Here is a 23034-nt window from a genome sequence, read left to right as displayed (position 1 = left end):
TTCCCATACCGGGAGTCGAACCCGGGCCGCCTGGGGTGTAAACCAGGAATCCTAACCGCTAGACCATATGGGAAAACTAGCTGCCTCGTTTTGAGAAAAATAGAGAAAACCAAAGGGAAAAAAAGATGTGCCACCGCCATCAGCTTCCAAGTATGGTGGCCAGCTATGACACACATATCACATTCACTAATTGGCCTCGTTAGCGCAGCAGGTAGCGCGTCAGTCTCATAATCTGAAGGTCGTGAGTTTGATCCTCACATGGGGCACTACTCTCTAACCATTTTGTGAGCCTTGGTGTCCTTAATCTATGAAAAACACTACTCTTCATCCCTTAGGTCTTGTAGGAAACCATATGGATGGAAAATTGACCGGAAGATCAAGCTTTCAGTGCTCTTTTGCCTTCCACCATATTCCACCCAGCTAAAATCTTTAGCTCTGCATCCAACAGACCTTGCAAGATACAATGTCTACTCATCCTGGAACAACAGAGGCATTTTCCATCTATGTGACATGCTTCCCTTAGTTTCATCACACAGAAAGAACAAAGCACCGAGGAATTCAAAAGGGCTTTTTCAAAGGTGTGGAAAAAAAAGATGATGTCTTTGTCAGAGAATGGTTTGCAGAAGATTGGCACATAGATATTTGCCAATGCAAATGTGCAGAAGAGCGAGAACGGCCGAGAAACTTCATGTGCTAGTACGCATGTGCGTACGCCAAAGCGCACACAATGCGTGACAATTTCTGGTGCCCAGTGGCCTATTTAAAGCTAGCAGCATAAGCCATTAGTTGCTGGATGATCTTCAGCTTCCCCTGTGAGTTCCTGTGATCCTGATATTATTCATGTGTGAAAATTCATGTGCCAGTGCGCATATACGTACGCCAAAGCGCGTGCATGAGCCATTAGTTGCTGGATGAACTTCAGCTTGCCCTGTGAGTTCCTGTGTTCCTGATAGTATTTGATTTCCTATCCTGACCCGGCTTGACCTGTCTTGTCTGCATCCCTGGCTTTGACCCTTGGTACTTTGACAACAAGGGAATGATTGGAGGTTACAATGGAAAAACAGCTTTGAGGTTTCAGCACTAGGAGTGTGCGGGTCGTTAAAAGGACTTGCATTTCCCATACCGGGAGTCGAACCCGGGCCGCCTGGGGTGTAAACCAGGAATCCTAACCGCTAGACCATATGGGAAAACTAGCTGCCTCATTTTGAGAAAAATAGAGAAAACCAAAGGGAAAAAAAGATGTGCCACCGCCATCAGCTTCCAAGTATGGTGGCCAGCTATGACACACATATCACATTCACTAATTGGCCTCGTTAGCGCAGCAGGTAGCGTGTCAGTCTCATAATCTGAAGGTCGTGAGTTCGATCCTCACACGGGGCACTACTCTCTAACCATTTTGTGAGCCTTGGGGTCCTTAATCTATGAAAAACACTACTCTTCATCCCTTAGGTCTTGTAGGAAACCATATGGATGGAAAATTGACCGGAAGATCAAGCTTTCAGTGCTCTTTTGCCTTCCACCATATTCCACCCAGCTAAAATCTTTAGCTCTGCATCCAACAGACCTTGCAAGATACAATGTCTACTCATCCTGGAACAACAGAGGCATTTTCCATCTATGTGACATGCTTCCCTTAGTTTCATCACACAGAAAGAACAAAGCACCGAGGAATTCAAAAGGGCTTTTTCAAAGGTGTGGAAAAAAAAGATGATGTCTCTGTCAGAGAATGGTTTGCAGAAGATTGGCACATAGATATTTGCCAATGCAAATGTGCAGAAGAGCGAGAACGGCCGAGAAACTTCATGTGCTAGTACGCATGTGCGTACGCCAAAGCGCACACAATGCGTGACAATTTCTGGTGCCCAGTGGCCTATTTAAAGCTAGCAGCATAAGCCATTAGTTGCTGGATGATCTTCAGCTTCCCCTGTGAGTTCCTGTGATCCTGATATTATTCATGTGTGAAAATTCATGTGCCAGTGCGCATATACGTACGCCAAAGCGCGTGCATGAGCCATTAGTTGCTGGATGAACTTCAGCTTGCCCTGTGAGTTCCTGTGTTCCTGATAGTATTTCATTTCCTGTCCTGACCCGGCTTGACCTGTCTTGTCTGCATCCCTGGCTTTGACCCTTGGTACTTTGACAACAAGGGAATGATTGGAGGTTACAATGGAAAAACAGCTTTGAGGTTTCAGCACTAGGAGTGTGCGGGTCGTTAAAAGGACTTGCATTTCCCATACCGGGAGTCGAACCCGGGCCGCCTGGGTGAAAACCAGGAATCCTAACCGCTAGACCATATGGGAAAACTAGCTGCCTTGTTTTGAGAAAAATAGAGAAAACCAAAGGGAAAAAAAGATGTGCCACCGCTATCAGCTTCCAAGTATGGTGGCCAGCTATGACACACATATAACTTTCACTAATTAGCCTCGTTAGCGCAGCAGGTAGCGCGTCAGTCTCATAATCTGAAGGTCGTGAGTTTGATCCTCACACGGGGCACTACTCTCTAACCATTTTGTGAGCCTTGGGGTCCTTAATCTATGAAAAACACTACTCTTCATCCCTTAGGTCTTGTAGGAAACCATATGGATGGAACATTGACCGGAAGATCAAGCTTTCAGTGCTCTTTTGCCTTCCACCATATTCCACCCAGCTAAAATCTTTAGCTCTGCATCCAACAGACCTTGCAAGATACAATGTCTACTCATCCTGGAACAACAGAGGCATTTTCCATCTATGTGACATGCTTCCCTTAGTTTCATCACACAGAAAGAACAAAGCACCGAGGAATTCAAAAGGGCTTTTTCAAAGGTGTGGAAAAAAAGATGATGTCTCTGTCAGAGAATGGTTTGCAGAAGATTGGCACATAGATATTTGCCAATGCAAATGTGCAGAAGAGCGAGAACGGCCGAGAAACTTCATGTGCTAGTACGCATGTGCGTACGCCAAAGCGCACACAATGCGTGACAATTTCTGGTGCCCAGTGGCCTATTTAAAGCTAGCAGCATAAGCCATTAGTTGCTGGATGATCTTCAGCTTCCCCTGTGAGTTCCTGTGATCCTGATATTATTCATGTGTGAAAATTCATGTGCCAGTGCGCATATACGTACGCCAAAGCGCGTGCATGAGCCATTAGTTGCTGGATGAACTTCAGCTTGCCCTGTGAGTTCCTGTGTTCCTGATAGTATTTCATTTCCTGTCCTGACCCGGCTTGACCTGTCTTGTCTGCATCCCTGGCTTTGACCCTTGGTACTTTGACAACAAGGGAATGATTGGAGGTTACAATGGAAAAACAGCTTGGAGGTTTCAGCACTAGGAGTGTGCGGGTCGTTAAAAAGACTTGCATTTCCCATACCGGGAGTCGAAACCGGGCCGCCTGGGTGAAAACCAGGAATCCTAACCGCTAGACAATATGGGAAAACTAGCTGCATTGATTTGAGAAAAATAGAGAAAACCAAAGTGAAAAAAAGATGTGCCACCGCCATCAGCTTCCAAGTATGGTGGCCAGCTATGACACACATATCACTTTCACTAATTGGCCTCGTTAGCACAGCAGGTAGCGCGTCAGTCTCATAATCTGAAGGTCGTGAGTTCGATCCTCACACGGGGCACTACTCTCTAACCATTTTGTGAGCCTTGGGGTCCTTAATCTATGAAAAACACTACTCTTCATCCCTTAGGTCTTGTAGGAAACCATATGGATGGAAAATTGACCGGAAGATCAAGCTTTCAGTGCTCTTTTGCCTTCCACCATATTCCACCCAGCTAAAATCTTTAGCTCTGCATCCAACAGACCTTGCAAGATACAATGTCTACTCATCCTGGAACAACAGAGGCATTTTCCATCTATGTGACATGCTTCCCTTAGTTTCATCACACAGAAAGAACAAAGCACCGAGGAATTCAAAAGGGCTTTTTCAAAGGTGTGGAAAAAAAGATGATGTCTCTGTCAGAGAATGGTTTGCAGAAGATTGGCACATAGATATTTGCCAATGCAAATGTGCAGAAGAGCGAGAACGGCCGAGAAACTTCATGTGCTAGTACGCATGTGCGTACGCCAAAGCGCACACAATGCGTGACAATTTCTGGTGCCCAGTGGCCTATTTAAAGCTAGCAGCATAAGCCATTAGTTGCTGGATGATCTTCAGCTTCCCCTGTGAGTTCCTGTGATCCTGATATTATTCATGTGTGAAAATTCATGTGCCAGTGCGCATATACGTACGCCAAAGCGCGTGCATGAGCCATTAGTTGCTGGATGAACTTCAGCTTGCCCTGTGAGTTCCTGTGTTCCTGATAGTATTTCATTTCCTGTCCTGACCCGGCTTGACCTGTCTTGTCTGCATCCCTGGCTTTGACCCTTGGTACTTTGACAACAAGGGAATGATTGGAGGTTACAATGGAAAAACAGCTTTGAGGTTTCAGCACTAGGAGTGTGCGGGTCGTTAAAAAGACTTGCATTTCCCATACCGGGAGTCGAAACCGGGCCGCCTGGGTGAAAACCAGGAATCCTAACCGCTAGACAATATGGGAAAACTAGCTGCATTGATTTGAGAAAAATAGAGAAAACCAAAGTGAAAAAAAGATGTGCCACCGCCATCAGCTTCCAAGTATGGTGGCCAGCTATGACACACATATCACTTTCACTAATTGGCCTCGATAGTGCAGCAGGTAGCGCGTCAGTCTCATAATCTGAAGGTCGTGAGTTTGATCCTCACACGGGGCTCTACTCTCTAACCATTTTGTGAGCCTTGGGGTCCTTAATCTATGAAAAACACTACTCTTCATCCCTTAGGTCTTGTAGGAAACCATATGGATGGAAAATTGACCGGAAGATCAAGCTTTCAGTGCTCTTTTGCCTTCCACCATATTCCACCCAGCTAAAATCTTTAGTTCTGCATCCAACAGACCTTGGAAGATACAATGTCTACTCATCCTGGAACAACAGAGGCATTTTCCATCTATGTGACATGCTTCCCTTAGTTTCATCACACAGAAAGAACAAAGCACCGAGGAATTCAAAAGGGCTTTTTCAAAGGTGTGGAAAAAAAGATGATGTCTCTGTCAGAGAATGGTTTGCAGAAGATTGGCACATAGATATTTGCCAATGCAAATGTGCAGAAGAGCGAGAACGGCCGAGAAACTTCATGTGCTAGTACGCATGTGCGTACGCCAAAGCGCACACAATGCGTGACAATTTCTGGTGCCCAGTGGCCTATTTAAAGCTAGCAGCATAAGCCATTAGTTGCTGGATGATCTTCAGCTTCCCCTGTGAGTTCCTGTGATCCTGATATTATTCATGTGTGAAAATTCATGTGCCAGTGCGCATATACGTACGCCAAAGCGCGTGCATGAGCCATTAGTTGCTGGATGAACTTCAGCTTGCCCTGTGAGTTCCTGTGTTCCTGATAGTATTTGATTTCCTATCCTGACCCGGCTTGACCTGTCTTGTCTGCATCCCTGGCTTTGACCCTTGGTACTTTGACAACAAGGGAATGATTGGAGGTTACAATGGAAAAACAGCTTTGAGGTTTCAGCACTAGGAGTGTGCGGGTCGTTAAAAGGACTTGCATTTCCCATACCGGGAGTCGAACCCGGGCCGCCTGGGTGAAAACCAGGAATCCTAACCGCTAGACCATATGGGAAAACTAGCTGCATTGATTTGAGAAAAATAGAGAAAACCAAAGTGAAAAAAAGATGTGCCACCGCCATCAGCTTCCAAGTATGGTGGCCAGCTATGACACACATATCACTTTCACTAATTGGCCTCGTTAGCACAGCAGGTAGCGCGTCAGTCTCATAATCTGAAGGTCGTGAGTTCGATCCTCACACGGGGCACTACTCTCTAACCATTTTGTGAGCCTTGGGGTCCTTAATCTATGAAAAACACTACTCTTCATCCCTTAGGTCTTGTAGGAAACCATATGGATGGAAAATTGACCGGAAGATCAAGCTTTCAGTGCTCTTTTGCCTTCCACCATATTCCACCCAGCTAAAATCTTTAGCTCTGCATCCAACAGACCTTGCAAGATACAATGTCTACTCATCCTGGAACAACAGAGGCATTTTCCATCTATGTGACATGCTTCCCTTAGTTTCATCACACAGAAAGAACAAAGCACCGAGGAATTCAAAAGGGCTTTTTCAAAGGTGTGGAAAAAAAAGATGATGTCTCTGTCAGAGAATGGTTTGCAGAAGATTGGCACATAGATATTTGCCAATGCAAATGTGCAGAAGAGCGAGAACGGCCGAGAAACTTCATGTGCTAGTACGCATGTGCGTACGCCAAAGCGCACACAATGCGTGACAATTTCTGGTGCCCAGTGGCCTATTTAAAGCTAGCAGCATAAGCCATTAGTTGCTGGATGATCTTCAGCTTCCCCTGTGAGTTCCTGTGATCCTGATATTATTCATGTGTGAAAATTCATGTGCCAGTGCGCATATACGTACGCCAAAGCGCGTGCATGAGCCATTAGTTGCTGGATGAACTTCAGCTTGCCCTGTGAGTTCCTGTGTTCCTGATAGTATTTCATTTCCTGTCCTGACCCGGCTTGACCTGTCTTGTCTGCATCCCTGGCTTTGACCCTTGGTACTTTGACAACAAGGGAATGATTGGAGGTTACAATGGAAAAACAGCTTTGAGGTTTCAGCACTAGGAGTGTGCGGGTCGTTAAAAAGACTTGCATTTCCCATACCGGGAGTCGAAACCGGGCCGCCTGGGTGAAAACCATGAATCCTAACCGCTAGACAATATGGGAAAACTAGCTGCATTTATTTGAGAAAAATAGAGAAAACCAAAGTGAAAAAAAGATGTGCCACCGCCATCAGCTTCCAAGTATGGTGGCCAGCTATGACACACATATCACTTTCACTAATTGGCCTCGTTAGTGCAGCAGGTAGCGCGTCAGTCTCATAATCTGAAGGTCGTGAGTTTGATCCTCACACGGGGCACTACTCTCTAACCATTTTGTGAGCCTTGGGGTCCTTAATCTATGAAAAACACTACTCTTCATCCCTTAGGTCTTGTAGGAAACCATATGGATGGAAAATTGACCGGAAGATCAAGCTTTCAGTGCTCTTTTGCCTTCCACCATATTCCACCCAGCTAAAATCTTTAGTTCTGCATCCAACAGACCTTGCAAGATACAATGTCTACTCATCCTGGAACAACAGAGGCATTTTCCATCTATGTGACATGCTTCCCTTAGTTTCATCACACAGAAAGAACAAAGCACCGAGGAATTCAAAAGGGCTTTTTCAAAGGTGTGGAAAAAAAGATGATGTCTCTGTCAGAGAATGGTTTGCAGAAGATTGGCACATAGATATTTGCCAATGCAAATGTGCAGAAGAGCGAGAACGGCCGAGAAACTTCATGTGCTAGTACGCATGTGCGTACGCCAAAGCGCACACAATGCGTGACAATTTCTGGTGCCCAGTGGCCTATTTAAAGCTAGCAGCATAAGCCATTAGTTGCTGGATGATCTTCAGCTTCCCCTGTGAGTTCCTGTGATCCTGATATTATGCATGTGTGAAAATTCATGTGCCAGTGCGCATATACGTACGCCAAAGCGCGTGCATGAGCCATTAGTTGCTGGATGAACTTCAGCTTGCCCTGTGAGATCCTGTGTTCCTGATAGTATTTCATTTCCTGTCCTGACCCGGCTTGACCTGTCTTGTCTGCATCCCTGGCTTTGACCCTTGGTACTTTGACAACAAGGGAATGATTGGAGGTTACAATGGAAAAACAGCTTTGAGGTTTCAGCACTAGGAGTGTGCGGGTCGTTAAAAGGACTTGCATTTCCCATACCGGGAGTCGAACCCAGGCCGCCTGGGTGAAAAGCAGGAATCCTAACCGCTAGACCATATGGGAAAACTAGCTGCATTGATTTGAGAAAAATAGAGAAAACCAAAGTGAAAAAAAGATGTGCCACCGCCATCAGCTTCCAAGTATGGTGGCCAGCTATGACACACATATCACTTTCACTAATTGGCCTCGTTAGCACAGCAGGTAGCGCGTCAGTCTCATAATCTGAAGGTCGTGAGTTCGATCCTCACACGGGGCACTACTCTCTAACCATTTTGAGAGCCTTGGGGTCCTTAATCTATGAAAAACACTACTCTTCATCCCTTAGGTCTTGTAGGAAACCATATGGATGGAAAATTGACCGGAAGATCAAGCTTTCAGTGCTCTTTTGCCTTCCACCATATTCCACCCAGCTAAAATCTTTAGCTCTGCATCCAACAGACCTTGCAAGATACAATGTCTACTCATCCTGGAACAACAGAGGCATTTTCCATCTATGTGACATGCTTCCCTTAGTTTCATCACACAGAAAGAACAAAGCACCGAGGAATTCAAAAGGGCTTTTTCAAAGGTGTGGAAAAAAAAGATGATGTCTCTGTCAGAGAATGGTTTGCAGAAGATTGGCACATAGATATTTGCCAATGCAAATGTGCAGAAGAGCGAGAACGGCCGAGAAACTTCATGTGCTAGTACGCATGTGCGTACGCCAAAGCGCACACAATGCGTGACAATTTCTGGTGCCCAGTGGCCTATTTAAAGCTAGCAGCATAAGCCATTAGTTGCTGGATGATCTTCAGCTTCCCCTGTGAGTTCCTGTGATCCTGATATTATTCATGTGTGAAAATTCATGTGCCAGTGCGCATATACGTACGCCAAAGCGCGTGCATGAGCCATTAGTTGCTGGATGAACTTCAGCTTGCCCTGTGAGTTCCTGTGTTCCTGATAGTATTTGATTTCCTGTCCTGACCCGGCTTGACCTGTCTTGTCTGCATCCCTGGCTTTGACCCTTGGTACTTTGACAACAAGGGAATGATTGGAGGTTACAATGGAAAAACAGCTTTGAGGTTTCAGCACTAGGAGTGTGCGGGTCGTTAAAAGGACTTGCATTTCCCATACCGGTAGTCGAACCCGGGCCGCCTGGGGTGAAAACCAGGAATCCTAACCGCTAGACCATATGGGAAAACTAGCTGCCTTATTTTGAGAAAAATATAGAAAACCAAAGGGAAAAAAATATGTGCCACCGCCATCAGCTTCCAAGTATGGTGGCCAGCTATGACACACATATCACTTTCACTAATTGGCCTCGTTAGCGCAGCAGGTAGCACGTCAGTCTCATAATCTGAAGGTCGTGAGTTTGATCCTCACATGGGGCACTACTCTCTAACCATTTTGTGAGCCTTGGGGTCCTTAATCTATGAAAAACACTACTCTTCATCCCTTAGGTCTTGTAGGAAACCATATGGATGGAAAATTGACCGGAAGATCAAGCTTTCAGTGCTCTTTTGCCTTCCACCATATTCCACCCAGCTAAAATCTTTAGCTCTGCATCCAACAGACCTTGCAAGATACAATGTCTACTCATCCTGGAACAACAGAGGCATTTTCCATCTATGTGACATGCTTCCCTTAGTTTCATCACACAGAAAGAACAAAGCACCGAGGAATTCAAAAGGGCTTTTTCAAAGGTGTGGAAAAAAAAGATGATGTCTCTGTCAGAGAATGGTTTGCAGAAGATTGGCACATAGATATTTGCCAATGCAAATGTGTAGAAGAGCGAGAACGGCCGAGAAACTTCATGTGCTAGTACGCATGTGCGTACGCCAAAGCGCACACAATGCGTGACAATTTCTGGTGCCCAGTGGCCTATTTAAAGCTAGCAGCATAAGCCATTAGTTGCTGGATGATCTTCAGCTTCCCCTGTGAGTTCCTGTGATCCTGATATTATGCATGTGTGAAAATTCATGTGCCAGTGCGCATATACGTACGACAAAGCGCGTGCATGAGCCATTAGTTGCTGGATGAACTTCAGCTTGCCCTGTGAGTTCCTGTGTTCCTGATAGTATTTCATTTCCTGTCCTGACCCGGCTTGACCTGTCTTGTCTGCATCCCTGGCTTTGACCCTTGGTACTTTGACAACAAGGGAATGATTGGAGGTTACAATGGAAAAACAGCTTTGAGGTTTCAGCACTAGGAGTGTGCGGGTCGTTAAAAGGACTTGCATTTCCCATACCGGGAGTCGAACCCGGGCCGCCTGGGTGAAAACCAGGAATCCTAACCGCTAGACCATATGGGAAAACTAGCTGCCTTGCTTTGAGAAAAATAGAGAAAACCAAAGGGAAAAAAAGATGTGCCACCGCCATCAGCTTCCAAGTATGGTGGCCAGCTATGACACACATATCACTTTCACTAATTGGCCTCGTTAGCGCAGCAGGTAGCACGTCAGTCTCATAATCTGAAGGTCGTGAGTTCGATCCTCACACGGGGCACTACTCTCTAACCATTTTGTGAGCCTTGGGGTCCTTAATCTATGAAAAACACTACTCTTCCTCCCTTAGGTCTTGTAGGAAACCATATGGATGGAACATTGACCGGAAGATCAAGCTTTCAGTGCTCTTTTGCCTTCCACCATATTCCACCCAGCTAAAATCTTTAGCTCTGCATCCAACAGACCTTGCAAGATACAATGTCTACTCATCCTGGAACAACAGAGGCATTTTCCATCTATGTGACATGCTTCCCTTAGTTTCATCACACAGAAAGAACAAAGCACAGAGGAATTCAAAAGGGCTTTTTCAAAGGTGTGGAAAAAAAAGATGATGTCTCTGTCAGAGAATGGTTTGCAGAAGATTGGCACATAGATATTTGCCAATGCAAATGTGCAGAAGAGCGAGAACGGCCGAGAAACTTCATGTGCTAGTACGCATGTGCGTACGCCAAAGCGCACACAATGCGTGACAATTTCTGGTGCCCAGTGGCCTATTTAAAGCTAGCAGCATAAGCCATTAGTTGCTGGATGATCTTCAGCTTCCCCTGTGAGTTCCTGTGATCCTGATATTATTCATGTGTGAAAATTCATGTGCCAGTGCGCATATACGTACGCCAAAGCGCGTGCATGAGCCATTAGTTGCTGGATGAACTTCAGCTTGCCCTGTGAGTTCCTGTGTTCCTGATAGTATTTGATTTCCTGTCCTGACCCGGCTTGACCTGTCTTGTCTGCATCCCTGGCTTTGACCCTTGGTACTTTGACAACAAGGGAATGATTGGAGGTTACAATGGAAAAACAGCTTTGAGGTTTCAGCACTAGGAGTGTGCGGGTCGTTAAAAGGACTTGCATTTCCCATACCGGGAGTCGAACCCAGGCCGCCTGGGGTGAAAACCAGGAATCCTAACCGCCAGACCATATGGGAAAACTAGCTGCCTTGTTTTGAGAAAAATAGAGAAAAATAGAGAAAACCAAAGGGAAAAAAAGATGTGCCACCGCCATCAGCTTCCAAGTATGGTGGCCAGCTATGACACACATATCACATTCACTAATTGGCCTCGTTAGCGCAGCAGGTAGCGCGTCAGTCTCATAATCTGAAGGTCGTGAGTTCGATCCTCACATGGGGCACTACTCTCTAACCATTTTGTGAGCCTTGGGGTCCTTAATCTATGAAAAACACTACTCTTCATCCCTTAGGTCTTGTAGGAAACCATATGGATGGAAAATTGACCGGAAGATCAAGCTTTCAGTGCTCTTTTGCCTTCCACCATATTCCACCCAGCTAAAATCTTTAGCTCTGCATCCAACAGACCTTGCAAGATACAATGTCTACTCATCCTGGAACAACAGAGGCATTTTCCATCTATGTGACATGCTTCCCTTAGTTTCATCACACAGAAAGAACAAAGCACCGAGGAATTCAAAAGGGCTTTTTCAAAGGTGTGGAAAAAAAAGATGATGTCTCTGTCAGAGAATGGTTTGCAGAAGATTGGCACATAGATATTTGCCAATGCAAATGTGCAGAAGAGCGAGAACGGCCGAGAAACTTCATGTGCTAGTACGCATGTGCGTACGCCAAAGCGCACACAATGCGTGACAATTTCTGGTGCCCAGTGGCCTATTTAAAGCTAGCAGCATAAGCCATTAGTTGCTGGATGATCTTCAGCTTCCCCTGTGAGTTCCTGTGATCCTGATATTATGCATGTGTGAAAATGTATGTGCCAGTGCGCATATACGTACGACAAAGCGCGTGCATGAGCCATTAGTTGCTGGATGAACTTCAGCTTGCCCTGTGAGTTCCTGTGTTCCTGATAGTATTTGATTTCCTGTCCTGACCCGGCTTGACCTGTCTTGTCTGCATCCCTGGCTTTGACCCTTGGTACTTTGACAACAAGGGAATGATTGGAGGTTACAATGGAAAAACAGCTTTGAGGTTTCAGCACTAGGAGTGTGCGGGTCGTTAAAAGGACTTGCATTTCCCATACCGGTAGTCGAACCCGGGCCGCCTGGGGTGAAAACCAGGAATCCTAACCGCTAGATCATATGGGAAAACTAGCTGCCTTACTTTGAGAAAAATATAGAAAACCAAAGGGAAAAAAAGATGTGCCACCGCCATCAGCTTCCAAGTATGGTGGCCAGATATGACACACATATCACGTTCACTAATTGGCCTCGTTAGCGCAGCAGGTAGCGCGTCAGTCTCATAATCTGAAGGTCGTGAGTTCGATCCTCACACGGGGCACTACTCTCTAACCATTTTGTGAGCCTTGGGGTCCTTAATCTATGAAAAACACTACTCTTCATCCCTTAGGTCTTGTAGGAAACCATATGGATGGAAAATTGACCGGAAGATCAAGCTTTCAGTGCTCTTTTGCCTTCCACCATATTCCACCCAGCTAAAATCTTTAGCTCTGCATCCAACAGACCTTGCAAGATACAATGTCTACTCATCCTGGAACAACAGAGGCATTTTCCATCTATGTGACATGCTTCCCTTAGTTTCATCACACAGAAAGAACAAAGCACCGAGGAATTCAAAAGGGCTTTTTCAAAGGTGTGGAAAAAAAAGATGATGTCTCTGTCAGAGAATGGTTTGCAGAAGATTGGCACATAGATATTTGCCAATGCAAATGTGTAGAAGAGCGAGAACGGCCGAGAAACTTCATGTGCTAGTACGCATGTGCGTACGCCAAAGCGCACACAATGCGTGACAATTTCTGGTGCCCAGTGGCCTATTTAAAGCTAGCAGCATAAGCCATTAGTTGCTGGATGATCTTCAGCTTCCCCTGTGAGTTCCTGTGATCCTGATATTATGCATGTGTGAAAATTCATGTGCCAGTGCGCATATACGTACGCCAAAGCGCGTGCATGAGCCATTAGTTGCTGGATGAACTTCAGCTTGCCCTGTGAGTTCCTGTGTTCCTGATAGTATTTCATTTCCTGCCCTGACCCGGCTTGACCTGTCTTGTCTGCATCCCTGGCTTTGACCCTTGGTACTTTGACAACAAGGGAATGATTGGAGGTTACAATGGAAAAACAGCTTTGAGGTTTCAGCACTAGGAGTGTGCGGGTCGTTAAAAGGACTTGCATTTCCCATACCGGTAGTCGAACCCGGGCCGCCTGGGGTGAAAACCAGGAATCCTAACCGCTAGACCATATGGGAAAACTAGCTGCCTTGCTTTGAGAAAAATAGAGAAAACCAAAGGGAAAAAAAGATGTGCCACCGCCATCAGCTTCCAAGTATGGTGGCCAGCTATGACACACATATCACTTTCACTAATTGGCCTCGTTAGCGCAGCAGGTAGCGCGTCAGTCTCATAATCTGAAGGTCGTGAGTTCGATCCTCACACGGGGCACTACTCTCTAACCATTTTGTGAGCCTTGGGGTCCTTAATCTATGAAAAACACTACTCTTCATCCCTTAGGTCTTGTAGGAAACCATATGGATGGAAAATTGACCGGAAGATCAAGCTTTCAGTGCTCTTTTGCCTTCCACCATATTCCACCCAGCTAAAATCTTTAGCTCTGCATCCAACAGACCTTGCAAGATACAATGTCTACTCATCCTGGAACAACAGAGGCATTTTCCATCTATGTGACATGCTTCCCTTAGTTTCATCACACAGAAAGAACAAAGCACCGAGGAATTCAAAAGGGCTTTTTCAAAGGTGTGGAAAAAAAAGATGATGTCTCTGTCAGAGAATGGTTTGCAGAAGATTGGCACATAGATATTTGCCAATGCAAATGTGCAGAAGAGCGAGAACGGCCGAGAAACTTCATGTGCTAGTACGCATGTGCGTACGCCAAAGCGCACACAATGCGTGACAATTTCTGGTGCCCAGTGGCCTATTTAAAGCTAGCAGCATAAGCCATTAGTTGCTGGATGATCTTCAGCTTCCCATGTGAGTTCCTGTGATCCTGATATTATGCATGTGTGAAAATTCATGTGCCAGTGCGCATATACGTACGACAAAGCGCGTGCATGAGCCATTAGTTGCTGGATGAACTTCAGCTTGCCCTGTGAGTTCCTGTGTTCCTGATAGTATTTGATTTCCTGTCCTGACCCGGCTTGACCTGTCTTGTCTGCATCCCTGGCTTTGACCCTTGGTACTTTGACAACAAGGGAATGATTGGAGGTTACAATGGAAAAACAGCTTTGAGGTTTCAGCACTAGGAGTGTGCGGGTCGTTAAAAGGACTTGCATTTCCCATACCGGTAGTCGAACACGGGCCGCCTGGGGTGAAAACCAGGAATCCTAACCGCTAGACCATATGGGAAAACTAGCTGCCTTACTTTGAGAAAAATATAGAAAACCAAAGAGAAAAAAAGATGTGCCACCGCCATCAGCTTCCAAGTATGGTGGCCAGATATGACACACATATCATGTTGACTAATTGGCCTCGTTAGCGCAGCAGGTAGCGCGTCAGTCTCATAATCTGAAGGTCGTGAGTTCGATCCTCACACGGGGCACTACTCTCTAACCATTTTGTGAGCCTTGGGGTCCTTAATCTATGAAAAACACTACTCTTCATCCCTTAGGTCTTGTAGGAAACCATATGGATGGAAAATTGACCGGAAGATCAAGCTTTCAGTGCTCTTTTGCCTTCCACCATATTCCACCCAGCTAAAATCTTTAGCTCTGCATCCAACAGACCTTGCAAGATACAATGTCTACTCATCCTGGAACAACAGAGGCATTTTCCATCTATGTGACATGCTTCCCTTAGTTTCATCACACAGAAAGAACAAAGCACCGAGGAATTCAAAAGGGCTTTTTCAAAGGTGTGGAAAAAAAAGATGATGTCTCTGTCAGAGAATGGTTTGCAGAAGATTGGCACATAGATATTTGCCAATGCAAATGTGTAGAAGAGCGAGAACGGCCGAGAAACTTCATGTGCTAGTACGCATGTGCGTACGCCAAAGCGCACACAATGCGTGACAATTTCTGGTGCCCAGTGGCCTATTTAAAGCTAGCAGCATAAGCCATTAGTTGCTGGATGATCTTCAGCTTCCCCTGTGAGTTCCTGTGATCCTGATATTATGCATGTGTGAAAATTCATGTGCCAGTGCGCATATACGTACGCCAAAGCGCGTGCATGAGCCATTAGTTGCTGGATGAACTTCAGCTTGCCCTGTGAGTTCCTGTGTTCCTGATAGTATTTCATTTCCTGCCCTGACCCGGCTTGACCTGTCTTGTCTGCATCCCTGGCTTTGACCCTTGGTACTTTGACAACAAGGGAATGATTGGAGGTTACAATGGAAAAACAGCTTTGAGGTTTCAGCACTAGGAGTGTGCGGGTCGTTAAAAGGACTTGCATTTCCCATACCGGGAGTCGAACCCGGGCCGCCTGGGTGAAAACCAGGAATCCTAACCGCTAGACCATATGGGAAAACTAGCTGCCTAACTTTGAGAAAAATAGAGAAAACCAAAGGGAAAAAAAGATGTGCCACCGCCATCAGCTTCCAAGTATGGTGGCCAGCTATGACACACATATCACTTTCACTAATTGGCCTCGTTAGCGCAGCAGGTAGCGCGTCAGTCTCATAATCTGAAGGTCGTGAGTTCGATCCTCACACGGGGCACTACTCTCTAACCATTTTGTGAGCCTTGGGGTCCTTAATCTATGAAAAACACTACTCTTCATCCCTTAGGTCTTGTAGGAAACCATATGGATGGAAAATTGACCGGAAGATCAAGCTTTCAGTGCTCTTTTGCCTTCCACCATATTCCACCCAGCTAAAATCTTTAGCTCTGCATCCAACAGACCTTGCAAGATACAATGTCTACTCATCCTGGAACAACAGAGGCATTTTCCATCTATGTGACATGCTTCCCTTAGTTTCATCACACAGAAAGAACAAAGCACCGAGGAATTCAAAAGGGCTTTTTCAAAGGTGTGGAAAAAAAAGATGATGTCTCTGTCAGAGAATGGTTTGCAGAAGATTGGCACAAGGATATTTGCCAATGCAAATGTGCAGAAGAGCGAGAACGGCCGAGAAACTTCATGTGCTAGTACGCATGTGCGTACGCCAAAGCGCACACAATGCGTGACAATTTCTGGTGCCCAGTGGCCTATTTAAAGCTAGCAGCATAAGCCATTAGTTGCTGGATGATCTTCAGCTTCCCCTGTGAGTTCCTGTGATCCTGATATTATGCATGTGTGAAAATTCATGTGCCAGTGCGCATATACGTACGACAAAGCGCGTGCATGAGCCATTAGTTGCTGGATGAACTTCAGCTTGCCCTGTGAGTTCCTGTGTTCCTGATAGTATTTCATTTCCTGTCCTGACCCGGCTTGACCTGTCTTGTCTGCATCCCTGGCTTTGACCCTTGGTACTTTGACAACAAGGGAATGATTGGAGGTTACAATGGAAAAACAGCTTTGAGGTTTCAGCACTAGGAGTGTGCGGGTCGTTAAAAGGACTTGCATTTCCCATACCGGTAGTCGAACCCGGGCCGCCTGGGGTGAAAACCAGGAATCCTAACCGCTAGACCATATGGGAAAACTAGCTGCCTTACTTTGAGAAAAATATAGAAAACCAAAGGGAAAAAAAGATGTGCCACCGCCATCAGCTTCCAAGTATGGTGGCCAGATATGACACACATATCACGTTCACTAATTGGCCTCGTTAGCGCAGCAGGTAGCGCGTCAGTCTCATAATCTGAAGGTCGTGAGTTTGATCCTCACATGGGGCACTACTCTCTAACCATTTTGTGAGCCTTGGGGTCCTTAATCTATGAAAAACACTACTCTTCATCCCTTAGGTCTTGTAGGAAACCATATGGATGGAAAATTGACCGGAAGATCAAGCTTTCAGTGCTCTTTTGCCTTCCACCATATTCCACCCAGCTAAAATCTTTAGCTCTGCATCCAACAGACCTTGCAAGATACAATGTCTACTCATCCTGGAACAACAGAGGCATTTTCCATCTATGTGACATGCTTCCCTTAGTTTCATCACACAGAAAGAACAAAGCACCGAGGAATTCAAAAGGGCTTTTTCAAAGGTGTGGAAAAAAAGATGATGTCTCTGTCAGAGAATGGTTTGCAGAAGATTGTCACATAGATATTTGCCAATGCAAATGTGTAGAAGAGCGAGAACGGCCGAGAAACTTCATGTGCTAGTACGCATGTGCGTACGCCAAAGCGCACACAATGCGTGACAATTTCTGGTGCCCAGTGGCCTATTTAAAGCTAGCAGCATAAGCCATTAGTTGCTGGATGATCTTCAGCTTCCCCTGTGAGTTCCTGTGATCCTGATATTATGCATGTGTGAAAATTCATGTGCCAGTGCGCATATACGTACGACAAAGCGCGTGCATGAGCCATTAGTTGCTGGATGAACTTCAGCTTGCCCTGTGAGTTCCTGTGTTCCTGATAGTATTTGATTTCCTGTCCTGACCCGGCTTGACCTGTCTTGTCTGCATCCCTGGCTTTGACCCTTGGTACTTTGACAACAAGGGAATGATTGGAGGTTACAATGGAAAAACAGCTTTGAGGTTTCAGCACTAGGAGTGTGCGGGTCGTTAAAAGGACTTGCATTTCCCATACCGGGAGTCGAACCCGGGCCGCCTGGGTGAAAACCAGGAATCCTAACCGCTAGACCATATGGGAAAACTAGCTGCCTTGCTTTGAGAAAAATAGAGAAAACCAAAGGGAAAAAAAGATGTGCCACCGCCATCAGCTTCCAAGTATGGTGGCCAGCTATGACACACATATCACTTTCACTAATTGGCCTCATTAGCGCAGCAGGTAGCACGTCAGTCTCATAATCTGAAAGTCGTGAGTTCGATCCTCACACGGGGCACTACTCTCTAACCATTTTGTGAGCCTTGGGGTCCTTAATCTATGAAAAACACTACTCTTCATCCCTTAGGTCTTGTAGGAAACCATATGGATGGAACATTGACCGGAAGATCAAGCTTTCAGTGCTCTTTTGCCTTCCACCATATTCCACCCACCTAAAATCTTTAGCTCTGCATCCAACAGACCTTGCAAGATACAATGTCTACTCATCCTGGAACAACAGAGGCATTTTCCATCTATGTGACATGCTTCCCTTAGTTTCATCACACAGAAAGAACAAAGCACAGAGGAATTCAAAAGGGCTTTTTCAAAGGTGTGGAAAAAAAAGATGATGTCTCTGTCAGAGAATGGTTTGCAGAAGATTGGCACATAGATATTTGCCAATGCAAATGTGCAGAAGAGCGAGAACGGCCGAGAAACTTCATGTGCTAGTACGCATGTGCGTACGCCAAAGCGCACACAATGCGTGACAATTTCTGGTGCCCAGTGGCCTATTTAAAGCTAGCAGCATAAGCCATTAGTTGCTGGATGATCTTCAGCTTCCCCTGTGAGTTCCTGTGATCCTGATATTATTCATGTGTGAAAATTCATGTGCCACTGCGCATATACGTACGCCAAAGCGCGTGCATGAGCCATTAGTTGCTGGATGAACTTCAGCTTGCCCTGTGAGTTCCTGTGTTCCTGATAGTATTTCATTTCCTGTCCTGACCCGGCTTGACCTGTCTTGTCTGCATCCCTGGCTTTGACCCTTGGTACTTTGACAACAAGGGAATGATTGGAGGTTACAATGGAAAAACAGCTTTGAGGTTTCAGCACTAGGAGTGTGCGGGTCGTTAAAAGGACTTGCATTTCCCATACCGGGAGTCGAACCCAGGCCGCCTGGGGTGAAAACCAGGAATCCTAACCGCCAGACCATATGGGAAAACTAGCTGCCTTGTTTTGAGAAAAATAGAGAAAAATAGAGAAAACCAAAGGGAAAAAAAGATGTGCCACCGCCATCAGCTTCCAAGTATGGTGGCCAGCTATGACACACATATCACTTTCACTAATTGGCCTCATTAGCGCAGCAGGTAGCACGTCAGTCTCATAATCTGAAGGTCGTGAGTTTGATCCTCACATGGGGCACTACTCTCTAACCATTTTGTGAGCCTTGGGGTCCTTAATCTATGAAAAACACTACTCTTCATCCCTTAGGTCTTGTAGGAAACCATATGGATGGAAAATTGACCGGAAGATCAATCTTTCAGTGCTCTTTTGCCTTCCACCATATTCCACCCAGCTAAAATCTTTAGCTCTGCATCCAACAGACCTTGCAAGATACAATGTCTACTCATCCTGGAACAACAGAGGCATTTTCCATCTATGTGACATGCTTCCCTTAGTTTCATCACACAGAAAGAACAAAGCACCGAGGAATTCAAAAGGGCTTTTTCAAAGGTGTGGAAAAAAAAGATGATGTCTCTGTCAGAGAATGGTTTGCAGAAGATTGGCACATAGATATTTGCCAATGCAAATGTGCAGAAGAGCGAGAACGGCCGAGAAACTTCATGTGCTAGTACGCATGTGCGTACGCCAAAGCGCACACAATGCGTGACAATTTCTGGTGCCCAGTGGCCTATTTAAAGCTAGCAGCATAAGCCATTAGTTGCTGGATGATCTTCAGCTTCCCCTGTGAGTTCCTGTGATCCTGATATTATGCATGTGTGAAAATTCATGTGCCAGTGCGCATATACGTACGACAAAGCGCGTGCATGAGCCATTAGTTGCTGGATGAACTTCAGCTTGCCCTGTGAGTTCCTGTGTTCCTGATAGTATTTGATTTCCTGTCCTGACCCGGCTTGACCTGTCTTGTCTGCATCCCTGGCTTTGACCCTTGGTACTTTGACAACAAGGGAATGATTGGAGGTTACAATGGAAAAACAGCTTTGAGGTTTCAGCACTAGGAGTGTGCGGGTCGTTAAAAGGACTTACATTTCCCATACCGGTAGTCGAACCCGGGCCGCCTGGGGTGAAAACAAGGAATCCTAACCGCTAGACCATATGGGAAAACTAGCTGCCTTACTTTGAGAAAAATATAGAAAACCAAAGGGAAAAAAAGATGTGCCACCGCCATCAGCTTCCAAGTATGGTGGCCAGATATGACACACATATCACGTTCACTAATTGGCCTCGTTAGCGCAGCAGGTAGCGCGTCAGTCTCATAATCTGAAGGTCGTGAGTTTGATCCTCACATGGGGCACTACTCTCTAACCATTTTGTGAGCCTTGGGGTCCTTAATCTATGAAAAACACTACTCTTCATCCCTTAGGTCTTGTAGGAAACCATATGGATGGAAAATTGACCGGAAGATCAAGCTTTCAGTGCTCTTTTGCCTTCCACCATATTCCACCCAGCTAAAATCTTTAGCTCTGCATCCAACAGACCTTGCAAGATACAATGTCTACTCATCCTGGAACAACAGAGGCATTTTCCATCTATGTGACATGCTTCCCTTAGTTTCATCACACAGAAAGAACAAAGCACCGAGGAATTCAAAAGGGCTTTTTCAAAGGTGTGGAAAAAAAAGATGATGTCTCTGTCAGAGAATGGTTTGCAGAAGATTGGCACATAGATATTTGCCAATGCAAATGTGCAGAAGAGCGAGAACGGCCGAGAAACTTCATGTGCTAGTACGCATGTGCGTACGCCAAAGCGCACACAATGCGTGACAATTTCTGGTGCCCAGTGGCCTATTTAAAGCTAGCAGCATAAGCCATTAGTTGCTGGATGATCTTCAGCTTCCCCTGTGAGTTCCTGTGATCCTGATATTATTCATGTGTGAAAATTCATGTGCCAGTGCGCATATACGTACGCCAAAGCGCGTGCATGAGCCATTAGTTGCTGGATGAACTTCAGCTTGCCCTGTGAGTTCCTGTGTTCCTGATAGTATTTCATTTCCTGTCCTGACCCGGCTTGACCTGTCTTGTCTGCATCCCTGGCTTTGACCCTTGGTACTTTGACAACAAGGGAATGATTGGAGGTTACAATGGAAAAACAGCTTTGAGGTTTCAGCACTAGGAGTGTGCGGGTCGTTAAAAGGACTTGCATTTCCCATACCGGGAGTCGAACCCAGGCCGCCTGGGGTGAAAACCAGGAATCCTAACCGCCAGACCATATGGGAAAACTAGCTGCCTTGTTTTGAGAAAAATAGAGAAAAATAGAGAAAACCAAAGGGAAAAAAAGATGTGCCACCGCCATCAGCTTCCAAGTATGGTGGCCAGCTATGACACACATATCACATTCACTAATTGGCCTCGTTAGCGCAGCAGGTAGCGCGTCAGTCTCATAATCTGAAGGTCGTGAGTTCGATCCTCACATGGGGCACTACTCTCTAACCATTTTGTGAGCCTTGGGGTCCTTAATCTATGAAAAACACTACTCTTCATCCCTTAGGTCTTGTAGGAAACCATATGGATGGAAAATTGACCGGAAGATCAAGCTTTCAGTGCTCTTTTGCCTTCCACCATATTCCACCCAGCTAAAATCTTTAGCTCTGCATCCAACAGACCTTGCAAGATACAATGTCTACTCATCCTGGAACAACAGAGGCATTTTCCATCTATGTGACATGCTTCCCTTAGTTTCATCACACAGAAAGAACAAAGCACCGAGGAATTCAAAAGGGCTTTTTCAAAGGTGTGGAAAAAAAAGATGATGTCTCTGTCAGAGAATGGTTTGCAGAAGATTGGCACATAGATATTTGCCAATGCAAATGTGCAGAAGAGCGAGAACGGCCGAGAAACTTCATGTGCTAGTACGCATGTGCGTACGCCAAAGCGCACACAATGCGTGACAATTTCTGGTGCCCAGTGGCCTATTTAAAGCTAGCAGCATAAGCCATTAGTTGCTGGATGATCTTCAGCTTCCCCTGTGAGTTCCTGTGATCCTGATATTATGCATGTGTGAAAATTCATGTGCCAGTGCGCATATACGTACGACAAAGCGCGTGCATGAGCCATTAGTTGCTGGATGAACTTCAGCTTGCCCTGTGAGTTCCTGTGTTCCTGATAGTATTTGATTTCCTGTCCTGACCCGGCTTGACCTGTCTTGTCTGCATCCCTGGCTTTGACCCTTGGTACTTTGACAACAAGGGAATGATTGGAGGTTACAATGGAAAAACAGCTTTGAGGTTTCAGCACTAGGAGTGTGCGGGTCGTTAAAAGGACTTGCATTTCCCATACCGGTAGTCGAACCCGGGCCGCCTGGGGTGAAAACCAGGAATCCTAACCGCTAGACCATATGGGAAAACTAGCTGCCTTACTTTGAGAAAAATATAGAAAACCAAAGGGAAAAAAAGATGTGCCACCGCCATCAGCTTCCAAGTATGGTGGCCAGATATGACACACATATCACGTTCACTAATTGGCCTCGTTAGCGCAGCAGGTAGCGCGTCAGTCTCATAATCTGAAGGTCGTGAGTTCGATCCTCACACGGGGCACTACTCTCTAACCATTTTGTGAGCCTTGGGGTCCTTAATCTATGAAAAACACTACTCTTCATCCCTTAGGTCTTGTAGGAAACCATATGGATGGAAAATTGACCGGAAGATCAAGCTTTCAGTGCTCTTTTGCCTTCCACCATATTCCACCCAGCTAAAATCTTTAGCTCTGCATCCAACAGACCTTGCAAGATACAATGTCTACTCATCCTGGAACAACAGAGGCATTTTCCATCTATGTGACATGCTTCCCTTAGTTTCATCACACAGAAAGAACAAAGCACCGAGGAATTCAAAAGGGCTTTTTCAAAGGTGTGGAAAAAAAAGATGATGTCTCTGTCAGAGAATGGTTTGCAGAAGATTGGCACACAGATATTTGCCAATGCAAATGTGTAGAAGAGCGAGAACGGCCGAGAAACTTCATGTGCTAGTACGCATGTGCGTACGCCAAAGCGCACACAATGCGTGACAA

At 45.7% G+C, this 23034-nt stretch overlaps 7 non-coding genes across 7 annotated transcripts; 5 read left to right on the top strand and 2 right to left on the bottom strand.

The window, feature by feature from the left end:
- TRNAV-UAC (transfer RNA valine (anticodon UAC)) lies at positions 1–73 on the bottom strand. Its single transcript has one exon. It is a non-coding gene; the product is annotated as a tRNA-Val (tRNA).
- A 1041-nt stretch (positions 74–1114) lies between these two features.
- On the bottom strand, positions 1115–1187 carry TRNAV-UAC (transfer RNA valine (anticodon UAC)). Its single transcript has one exon. It is a non-coding gene; the product is annotated as a tRNA-Val (tRNA).
- An 11259-nt stretch (positions 1188–12446) lies between these two features.
- Positions 12447–12519, top strand: TRNAM-CAU (transfer RNA methionine (anticodon CAU)). The gene has a single exon. It is a non-coding gene; the product is annotated as a tRNA-Met (tRNA).
- Positions 12520–13560: 1041 nt separating this feature from the next.
- Positions 13561–13633, top strand: TRNAM-CAU (transfer RNA methionine (anticodon CAU)). The gene has a single exon. It is a non-coding gene; the product is annotated as a tRNA-Met (tRNA).
- A 1041-nt stretch (positions 13634–14674) lies between these two features.
- Positions 14675–14747, top strand: TRNAM-CAU (transfer RNA methionine (anticodon CAU)). Its single transcript has one exon. It is a non-coding gene; the product is annotated as a tRNA-Met (tRNA).
- A 1040-nt stretch (positions 14748–15787) lies between these two features.
- Positions 15788–15860, top strand: TRNAM-CAU (transfer RNA methionine (anticodon CAU)). The gene has a single exon. It is a non-coding gene; the product is annotated as a tRNA-Met (tRNA).
- A 6629-nt stretch (positions 15861–22489) lies between these two features.
- On the top strand, positions 22490–22562 carry TRNAM-CAU (transfer RNA methionine (anticodon CAU)). The gene has a single exon. It is a non-coding gene; the product is annotated as a tRNA-Met (tRNA).
- Positions 22563–23034: the final 472 nt, after the last annotated feature.

The sequence above is a fragment of the Lithobates pipiens genome, unplaced genomic scaffold (assembly GCF_037356315.1).
Source record: "Lithobates pipiens isolate NorthernLeopardFrog02 unplaced genomic scaffold, aLitPip1_a1.2 Scaffold_8, whole genome shotgun sequence".
Classification (NCBI taxonomy): domain Eukaryota; kingdom Metazoa; phylum Chordata; class Amphibia; order Anura; family Ranidae; genus Lithobates; species Lithobates pipiens.
Note: the sequence above shows the minus strand (reverse complement) of the source record. Positions and strands in the feature narration are given on the sequence as shown.